A 9,476-nucleotide genomic window follows, 5' to 3' on the forward strand; every position below is an offset into this window, starting at 1 on the left:
TCCTCGCGCACGCAGGCGCCCAACAGGTCACTTTCTTCGGTCTGGCCCATATACACGATCGCTCAGATGATACACACGAGGCGGACGCGACCCGCCATCAGCCACCACACCGTTTTCCATCTCATCAGTACTGACACCGTCACAGGTGAAGGCCCTTGCTGCTCTCTTTGGCTGGTCCATACCAGCAGAGTTGGAGATCTAGGTCTCGGCTTCCTTCCAACCTGGTCGCTTTTTCTAGTTCTTTAATGGATCCGGCCAATTTTTTAATTTGGAATGTTAAAGGGTCAAATTCCTCTATTAGACAAGATATTCTGAGAGACTTAGCAGATTCTGCTAAGGGCCCTAAGGGCCAGTTTGTTTCGTTAGAATTGAATTCTATTTTATTAATTATAATTTAGACAAAACTAATTAAGTTCATATATTTATATATGTAATATATTTGTATATTATCCAAAATCATATGAGAGATAGTTATATACTACATTTATGTCATAGCGAAGCAATTAGAAGAGTGTGCTATAAGTTGTACATCAGAAAAATAGCATGTAAATCTATAGAATCAATTTTCATCTCTCACCTCATGAATTTGAGATAGGCTTATATGATAACTTTGTAAAGTGGTGAAATGTCACATTCTAAAAAAATAGCTTATTCCATTAGTATGATTCTAATTCCTCGAAATGAAAGGAAACAAACGGGACCTAAGGTTAATGTGGTATGTTGTCAGGAGACTAAAATGCCGAATATTACAAGAAGAGATGTTATATCTATCCTGGGTGTGGAATTCTCTGAATTTGTCTTCTTGCCTTCGCTGGGAACCAGTGGGGATATCCTTGTTGCTTGGAAAAGGAATATAGGCATCCATAGAATAGATAGACAATGTGTCTCTGTTCAGTTTTGCAGAGAGGATGGTCAGCTATGGTGGTTTTCTTGTGTTTATGGGCCTCAAGGAGATGCCGATAAAATTCTTTTCCTCCAAGGACTAAGGTAGTGTTTGGTTCCAGAGTATAGGGTCACAAAGCCACTCCATTCTAGTATATAGGGTGTTTGGTTTGATTCTATGTAGAATCGAGCGACACCAAAAAAGAGAATATTCCTTCAATATACTGCATTCTCTAGGCTCCTGAAAAATGCACGAACCTATACGCTCGAGCGTTCAGCACTTATGTTCTTCTCCAGTTACGTCCTCTTCCTCCGACCCGGTCACTCCCCACCTCGTCGCCGTCTACTGCAACCTTCTCCGCCGCCGGCCGCCGTGTCTCCACCGCCCTATTATTGTGCCCCTGTTCTCTCCCCTCCTGTCGCCGCGCCCCTATTCTAAACTGTGTCGTGTGAGCTATTCCCCCCCATCGCACCGCTGATCTGCTTCATAGTAAAACCAAAACCATAGTCTCGCTATCGTGATGAACAAAATAGACATGTAAATCCGCTTCATAGTAAAACCATATTCCTTCATAGTAAAACCATATCCCTTCGTGCATGTCTGGCTCACCTTGTCTGTCAAATCTAGCCATTACCCATTAGTCTTTAATAGCTTAAAGTATTATAATATTTTTGTATCTCAACATTTGGACTGTGAAAACCATATAAGTATTGTAATTATATTATTTGTTGTTTAATTGGTAATATTGTTATTTTTGTGTATATATGTGGAGAAGCTCTGTTCTATTTCGCTCTATAACTAAACACAGAATGAGTCGTTCTGTTCTACTTCACTATAAAACCAAACAAAAAAAATAGAGTGACTCTGATCTAATTGCCAAACATAAAATGGAGTCATTCTATTCTTAGAATCTAGAACGGAGCCATTCCATCCAAATAGACTCTGGAACCAAACACTACCTAAGGGAGAGCAGAGCAGCATGTGCTTGCCCTTGGGTGGTTTCTCAACCTCAACAGGGCCATGATGGAGCGGTTTAGATCTGTGATAAATGATTTGGCTCTTCGAGAAATACAGTTGCATGGTTATAAATTCACTTGGTCAAATCATCAATGCAACCCAGTTGTCGGTACCCACAAAGTTATCTCTAATCATGTGTTAAGGAACTGAGCAGCTCGACTCAAGTCACGACTCGACCAAGGCCAACCTCGGCGGGAGACGCAGTGACGTTTCGTATGAGGCCAACCTCGAGCGAAAGACAAAGACATAACTCGCCCGAGGCCAATGTCGGACGGGGAATACAGTCACGGCTCACCCAAGGCCAACCTTGAGCGGGGAACGCATTCCCGACTCGCCCACTCCAGCCTCGGGCGAGAACCGCATTTCCGATTCGCTCGAGGGTGTCTCAGGTGACGCTCCGGGAGCTACCCGCCTCGACCAACTACTTCGATTCCAGAATGGCGCATGTCCTCGACTTATGGTAGGTCTGGTGTTGCCACGTGTTCAGAGAGGTGATATACTCAGGGACTTCACCAACTGGTCTAGACCCCCATGTATGCAATCCAGACCCCCTAGAAGGTCCAGGACCTCCACGTATATAAATCGGACCCCGAGTAGGGATCCAGACCCCCTATAGGGTTCGGGTCGCTAACAAGGGCTCCCGGTGCTCTAGGGTAGAACATGTCTCTAGGCCCTACTTTGGACCCAAGCAATGGTGACGCCACGTGGTCGCTAGGCGCATGGTGCAAACCTTCGTATGAAAGCAAGGCCTCAACCCGCATTAAATGCAAGGCAGCCAAGACATGCTCTGACCAAGCGCAGGGCATAGGCTGGCTTGTGATAGGTCCCTATAACCGCCTCGCGCATTACCGAGACGCATTGTAGCATGGCAACGCCGCGCACATTAAATGCCCGCTTAGAGCTCCGCACTTTACCGAGTTAGATGTGCCACGCGCATGGAAGACACTATCATGAAGCGTCGTTCGGTCGGGTAATGTGTCCATTACAGTGACCAGTTGAACTAGCAGCGGAGGTGACTGCGCACGCACCTACGCACGTCAGCGTGCCATTCTATGCTGCAACCCATACTAGAGCCTTCGACAAGACAGGGCGAAGGAGAGGCTGGTCAGGAAATCCGCACGGTGACCAAGAGAAGATCTACGAAGGAGAGGCTGGTCAAGAAATCTGCACGACAACCAAGAGAAGATCTATGTTCGCCGACGACATTACTTGTTCCATGTAGTATGTGCCCCCCTTTGGCTATAAAAGGGAGGGCACATAATGTTACAAGGGAAAGACCCCCTTACAGACTCCCTCGGAGACTCACACAAACTAACCAAGACTCCCTCAGAGACTCACACAAACTGACTGAGACCCCCTCGGAGACCCTCTGACACACACACACATAGAGTCCCATGTAATACAACTCACAGTGGATATAGGGTATTATGCTCCAGCGACCCGAACCACTCTAACCCTTGTGTTCTCATGTTCTTTCAGCTAATCAGGAAATCCCTAGGCTCCCCTAGTTCACAGGATTAGGCGGGTGCACTCTGCAACCCGGCTAGAGTTGTTCTCTCCGATGCCAGGGCTTGTAAAACTAGTTAGAGTTTTTTGTAGAACTCATTAGGAATCCTACTTCCCTCATGTGCTCCTTCAAAGCACAACATCTTAGGATTCAGATCACTATCCACTGCTTTTAGGCCTTAAAGAAAATTTTCTTGGCAAGAAAAGGTTCTAGTTTGAATCATTTTGGACCAAGTTGGAGGATTTTCAGGAGGTTGTATAGGATGCATGGTCTTCTGTCTAGCCGGCTGGTTGCTCTTTCCTGACCCTGAACATGAAGCTTAAAGAGACAGCGAAAAGATTACAGAGTTGGAGCAACAAGAAGGTGGGGCATGTGGTCTCTTAACTTTCCTTGGCAAATGAATTATTACATAGATTCGAAATTGCACAAGATCATAGGGCTCTGTCTCCTATCGAATTATGGTTGAAATTTAAGCTCAAGAAGCAATCTTTACTGTTGGCTTCCTTTAGAAGAACAATGACAAGACTAAGATCTAGAATTTCATGGTTAAAAGAAGGGGATGCAAATTAAAAAAATCATATGCATGCCAGATATCATAAAAGAAAAAATTTGGTGACAAGGTTAAGTGATGGAGTAAACATTTAGAGTAGCCAACCTGAGAAAGCTGCTTTGGTAGACCAATTCTACTCCAACCTCATTGGGAAGGCTGATTCCAGAGAAAGAACTATTGATCTAGAGTCTCTTGGGCTGCCAGTCCATGATCTTTCTGAGTTGGAGCTTCCTAGTTCAAAACAAGAAGTTTTGGATACCATCAGAAACCTTCCATCTGATAAGGCCCTAGGGCCTGATGGGTTCACTGGGAGGTTCTACAAGGAGTGTTGGAATACAATCAAAGGGGATGTGTTAAATGCAGTGACACCAATTTGGAATATAAACTTCATAAATCTGGGTAGGCTCAACTCATCATATATTACCATGATCCCAAAGATGGAGGGGGTTGATCAGGTGTGTAATTTCAGACCAATTAGTCTGGTGCACAGTTGTGCTAAATTGGTCACCAAGATCCTTGCCAAAGGCTTTCTAGAAGGTTAAATAGCTTGGTCTCCCCTTGCTAGAGTGCTTTTATTAAAGGAAGATTTATCCAAGATAACTTTATGCTTGTCAAGCAGACTTCAAGGTTGTTGCATCAGCGGAATAAGGCTAGTCTTCTTTTCAAACTAGACATTACAAAAGCTTTTGACTCTATGTCTTGGCCCTTTTTATTGAAGTTATGCAGCAAATGGGTTTTGGGCACACATGGAGAGATATTATTTGTGGTTTACTTGGATCCTCTTCCTCTCAAGTTCTTCTCAATGGCTGTCCAGGCAGCAGGATTCAACATAGAAGAGGCCTGAGGCAAGGAGACCCTTATCCCCAATGTTGTTCACTTTGTCATGGATGTGCTTGGCCTTCTTTTTTCCAAGGCCAATGAAGCTGGATTGTTGCAGCTCCTATCTAATAGGAAGAAGCTTCACATGATTTCAATATATGCTGATGTTGTGGCTCTATTTTTGCACCCTACTCAGGATGACATTTCCACTTCTTTGGAAATCCTTGAGTTGTTTGGAGATGCCTCTGGCCTTCACAACTATGCTTAGAAGTCTAATATATTCCCTATCAGATGCTCCCAACAGACCATCCTAAAGATCCAAAATTGTTTGCCATGTGAAATTGCTTCCTTTCCATGCAAATATTTAGGACTCCCTCTTTCCTTATGCAAGCTGAACAAACACCAGATCTTACCCTTGGTGGAAAGAATTGCTGATAAGCTCCCAAACTAGAAGGCTAATCTATTGAACATGGTAGGCATAAGGGTTTTAGTTCAGCACATTCTCACTGGTATCAGTTTATACTGCTATGACAATTGATTTTCCTAAATGGACCATTGTTGCTATTGACAAGATTGGAAGAGGCTTCTTGTGGAGAGGTAGAAAGGAAGCTTAGGGAGGGCATTATATGGTCACTTGGGGAAAGGTTTGCAGGCCTATGAATTTGGAAGGATTGGGAATCTCTAGTTTCCCAAAACTATGTTGAGCTCTGCGTATGCGATGGCTATGGTTGAAGAAAATTGACCCTACCCGTCCATGGACTGATCTTCCAATTGAGGTACCATGTAAAGCCAGATCCTTTTTCTCTATTGTGCTAACCACTGTGATTGGTAATGGAGCTAATACATTATTCTGGGTGGACAAATGGATCAATGTAAGAAGAGTGTCAAACTTTGTCCCAAGGCTATTTAGCATAATTCCAAGAAGAGTAACCAAAAGAAGTGTACAAGAAGCCCTGCTAAATAGGAGGTGGCTTAAGGATATTAAGGGTGCTCTAACGGTGGGAGCCTTAGTGGAATATCTGCACCTCTGGAATGCTCTCTCGAGTCTGATTTTGCAACCGGATATTGAGGACAAGCATGTTTTCTCTATCGCACTTGATGACAATTACTCTACGAGAGTGGCTTATATGGGTCTATTTTACGGATCTTGTGTTTTTGCTCACCACAAACAAATATGGCGGTCTTGGGCTCCCCCTAAATGACGATTCTTCCTATGGCTGGTAGCTCAAAATAAATGTTGGACTGCAGATCGTCTTGCTAAAAGAGGCATGAATCATCTAGCTAGATGCCCTCTTTGTGAACAAGACTCCGAAACTATCAACCATCTGTTGGTTTCCTATGTTTTTCTAGAGTCCTTTGGTACAACATCTTAAGATTTTTTTTGGCTTGCATAGTTTAGCCCCTCATCAAGGAGATATCAATTTTTGAGCTGGTGGGAAAGGACTTCAAGTCAGGTCATGGGTGTGAGGAAAAAAGGGATGGATTCCCTCTTCTCTCTTAGGGCGTGGTTGATCTAGAACCAAAATAGGGTGGTTTTTGATGGAGTGGCTCCTAGCCTCTCTCTTCTCCTGCAGACGACTCATGAGGAGAGGGAGAAGTGGCAAGTGGCTAGTGTTGTGGGCCTACATTGCCGAAGGTCCTCGAAACACTTGTATTACATAATTCTGTTTCATGTGTATACTAGAAGATAGACAAAGCATGTTGCTTCAGCATAAATGGGTGTATTTCAGGAACGTTTCCACTGACAGACGAATCTAATCTTCGATCAAAGCAGTATACAAAGAAGCTTCGTCTATGCGCAAGTAGCAAAGATGGCATCCGAAGACAATAACTTCGGACACAAACCAAAGGTGAAGCTACTAAACAACAAAGGCTGAGACCCACGAAAGCCGAGGATAGAGAAAATATATTATTGTCTAGATATCATTTAGAAATAGTACATGTAAAGCCTTGGTGGGAATTATTTTAATTCTATACAAAGGCGGTTCATCTTTCCTATAAATAGATGAACAGTGCCCTGTATAAAGTACCTTTTCGAGGGCCATAACTTCGTATTGCTTAGCCTCCGAAGAAGCTTCATACTACCTTCTGTTAAGGAGCCGAAGGTATGCTTGTAAATTTATCTAGTGTAATGGGATATGGAATGAAAATGCCAAGGCAAGGAAGATGAGTTTTCATACACCATTGTGTCGTGTTACTCCATTACACATCTTTTCCGTTTGCATTTCTACCTTAAGACCTTCATCCTCCATATTAACACATTAAAGAAGTGTTAAGATCAAGATGAAGGTTCACATTCCTAACTTGTGTTGCCTTGATTCTCAACGCCTTTAGGGGATTGAAATCAAGTACCCAACATTGGCTCCCACCTCCAGTGATTCCATGACAACATCAGCATACACCATGTCACCGAAGAAAGCAACGACAACTGGCTCCATTATTGCACCTATCGATCCCAATCAAGGGAACAAAGCTCTCATCAGAGAAGCAAGGAACCAGAAGAAGAAGACCACTAGCCCACCAACTCAAGAAGAGGAACTTGATGAGGAGATCAGCAACCTTGAACTCATCCACCAGCAAGTTGAGAAGCGCAAGGAGAAAGTGCTATGTCTTTCTGAGCTTCAAAGGAAGATTGACGAAGCAACTGAAGAGATGCGCAACATCGAAGCGCATGAAAACATGTACAACTACAGGGACCAAGATCATGATGGTCGCAATCATGACAGCCTTCGTCACGAAGAATTCAATGTCCAGGATTTCCTCTATGATGAAGCTTCCCTGCTGACACCAGAATTACAGGCTACACCATGGCCACCACTGTACAGGCCTCCTACACTACCTATCTACCCTGCCTTCGCTAAGAAGCAACCCTGACTAAATCGCCGCACCGACCGACCGAATCGCAGGAGCATTTAACGCAAAGGTGGCCTGACACCTTTATCCTGACGCACGCCCCCCGGCAGAGCCGAAGTGACTGCCGTCACTTCGCCGCTCCACTGACCGGCCTGACAAAAGGACAGCGTCGCCTGCGCCACTCCGACTGCAGTGCCACTTGACAGAGTGAGACTGACAGGCAGTCAGGCCCTGCCAAAGGCACCATAGGAAGCTCCGCTCCGCCCGACCCAGGGCTCGGACTCGGGCTAAGTCCCGGAAGACGGCGAACTCCGCTCCGCCCGACCCAGGGCTCGGACTCGGGCTAAGTCCCGGAAGACGGCGAACTCCGCTCCGCCCGACCCAGGGCTCGGACTCGGGCTAAGTCCCGGAAGACGGCGAACTCCGCTCCGCCCGACCTAGGGCTCGGACTCGGGCTAGGTCCCGGAAGACGGCGAACTCCGCTCCGCCCGACCCCAGGGCTCGGACTCGGGCTCAGCCCCAGAAGACGACGAACTCCGCTCCGCCCGACCCCAGGGCTCGGACTCGGGCTCAGCCCTAGAAGACGATGAACTCCGCTTCGCCCGACCCCAGGGCTCGGACTCCGCCCTGGCCTCTGCCGAACGACCTCCGCCTCGCCCGACCCGGGGGCTCGGACTCGGCCTCGACCATGGAAGACAGACTCGACCTCGGCTTCAGAGGAGCCTCCACGTCGCCCAGCCTAGGGCGCAAGCCAGCCACATCAACAGGAAGCGCCATCATCACCCTACCCCGAGCTGACTCGGGCCGCAGAGAACAAGACCGGCGTCCCATCTGGCTAGCTCCGCCAGATAGGCAATGATGGCGCCCGCATGCTCTGTGACGACGGCGGCTCTCAGCTCTCTTACGGAAGCGAGAGGACGTCAGCAAGGACTCAACCGCTCCGACAGCTGTCCCTCCGCCAGGCTCCGTCGCTCCTCCGACGGCCACGACATCACACCAGCTGGGTGCCAAAAATCTCTCCGGCTGCCACATCGACATGTACTTAGGGCGCTAGCTCTCCCCCGCTAGACACGTAGCACTCTGCTACACCCCCATTGTACACCTGGATCCTCTCCTTACGCCTATAAAAGGAAGGACCAGGGCCCTCTTAGAGAAGGTTGGCCACGCGAGGACGAGGACGGGACAGGCGCTCTCTTGGGGCCGCTCGCTTCCCTCTCCCGCGTGGACGCTTGTAACCCCCTACTGCAAGCGCACCCGACCTGGGCGCGGGACGAACATGAAGGCCGCGAGATTCCTACCTCTCTCACGCCGGTCACCGGCCCCCTCGCTCCTTCCCCCCTTCGCGCTCGCCCACGCGCTCGACCCATCTGGGCTGGGGCACGCAGCGACACTCACTCGTCGGCCCGAGGGACCCCCCGGTCTCGAAACACCGACAGTTGGCGTGCCAGGTAGGGGCCTGCTGCGTGTTGACGAACAGCTTCCCGTCAAGCTCCAGATGGGCAGTCTCCAGCAACCTCTCCGACCCGGGACGGTGCTCCGTTTCGGGAGTCTTGAGTTCATGTCCTTTGACGGCAGCTACGACATGATACTCCTTCCACCGCCGCGCGACAACGACAATGGCGGCCGACAGCCCGCCCGCCGGCGGCGGAATCGACGACGTCTTCCCCGCGTGGTGGAAGAACAACATTCGAGCTCGCCCCGTCCTCTCCCACGCCAACGGAGGAGGAGGCGGGGAAACCAAGGCCAAGCGAAAGGTCGCGCCTCGTCGGCTGTCGAGCGAGTCGACGTCCCCAGCGCCCCAACGGGGGGCGCGACGGGCGTCGACCTCGCGTTTGAGACGAAGGCGA

The sequence above is a fragment of the Zea mays genome, chromosome 7 (assembly GCF_902167145.1).
Source record: "Zea mays cultivar B73 chromosome 7, Zm-B73-REFERENCE-NAM-5.0, whole genome shotgun sequence".
NCBI lineage: Eukaryota > Viridiplantae > Streptophyta > Magnoliopsida > Poales > Poaceae > Zea > Zea mays.